Source organism: Ruditapes philippinarum, unplaced genomic scaffold, assembly GCF_026571515.1.
Source record: "Ruditapes philippinarum isolate M1 unplaced genomic scaffold, ASM2657151v2 ctg4592_1_1_1_1, whole genome shotgun sequence".
Taxonomy (NCBI): Eukaryota; Metazoa; Mollusca; class Bivalvia; order Venerida; family Veneridae; genus Ruditapes; species Ruditapes philippinarum.
In genome coordinates this window covers 26,803-28,639 of record NW_026862718.1, presented here as the reverse complement: position 1 = coordinate 28,639, position 1,837 = coordinate 26,803, and positions in this window count along the sequence as shown.

The following is a 1,837-nucleotide window of genomic DNA, read 5'->3' as shown; positions in this document are numbered from 1 at the left end:
AGCCACGTGAAACTAATTGATCTCATACATTGGCCTTTTTATAACAAGAAAAAAATGACAACATTATATGGCACGGAATTCACATGCAAAATCAAACTAACATGTATATCATGCATATGACAGTAAAGTATCCAACCATCGACAATCAACACGATAATTTAGGTCAGTGTATCAAATTAATTTTCATGTTATGTTTGGTCTTGTGTTTTTTTCGTTACTGTTTATGTTTTATATAAACATTGGGTGGGATATATGCCGATATAATGATACTACTATATACACATGCTATTGATGTATTAATGTTAATATATGTTGATATAATAATACTACTAATATACACATGATATAGATGTAATAATACTCATGCTCTTCTCATTTTGTATGTAACCGCCGCAATTGAATGTATGGCGATGAACATGTTTATGTTTATATGCTAATAAAATAATTGAATTAATTACAATTAAAATGGAACTCTCCAATTACATTACAATACATGAATTTTCACATTGTAATTAATTAATTACAATTCAATTAAAAAAATAATTAATTACAATTAATTATTTTCTACTTAAACTGCTTTAATATGAAAATAACATAGTTACAAAGCACACCAGATACAGAAATTTTATTTTCACTTTGAAAACATTAAATCAAACTCATCAGTCTGTTTTCACAATGCCTTGTTACATTTAACAAACATGAGAGCTTCAAAGTTTTTGTCACTCATATTACATCGATCAGGACGAAAAACTTTGCCTGCAATAGAGAACAGTCTCTCCACGGGTGCAGATGAGGCTGGTAGAGCCAGATATTGAATTGCAAGCTTGGACATTGTTGGCAGTCTAACTTCATTTAATGACCAATATGTAAGAGGGTCAGACTCGTATTTTTCACAGTCTGCTAGATATTTTTCCAGCTCTGCATTTATTCCAGAGGCACGTCTCTGATTGATGCAAGTTTGTGAAACATTTATAATACATTGTTGTTAGAAACAAAACCTTAAATAATCCAATTTTATTTTAATATACTCTTGGTCATACTTATAACAAAATTTTGTGTCTCATGCTCGTAAAAGAAATTTGCTACTATCAAATTATCACATCAAATGCATCCTAAGGCATTGGTCATTAACGTATTATTTTTATTTCGACATGACTGTTTGGTTTCTTAAATTAAATGAGTGGCAATGACTTATAACAACAGTAATTTTGTGCCGTTGGTAGTATCCATCAACCATTTCTTGTCTTTTTCGTTTCCGGACTAGACTGGTTTTCTTTATGGATAAACTTGAAAACTTTACATAACAATATATATATATATATATATGCTTGTAATATTGTAATAGTCACCGTATTATTTTGTATAATATCTATTGTTGTTAACCTAATTTATTAGTGTTAAGAAATTATTGTACATGATGTATCTTTGTATATATTGTATGTTCTGCTCTCCATAACTGGAGGAAATAAAGAATCTATCTATCTATTAAAATCATTGACAGGTGATTATCAATTATCACTTCTTGGCAGACAATACAGGTGGAAAGGTATGCATTTTACCTAAATCAGATCAATGGTTAATGTGCGCAGAATTTAGATTAATTGAATTTAATTAATTGCATTTAATTGACAATTAAATGAAGAATTTCAAAAGGTAATTAATTAATTACAATTAAAGTATTTGAGTTTTGGCTCAAATAACAAATATTTTTAATATGTTTTATCATACATTTGTACTTAATTGTAATTGATTAAATTATAATTGTATCCATCCCTGGTGGATACCTAACCTTCAGTAGGGCAATAATTCAGTCAGGACCTATTGAAAGGGTTAAGAG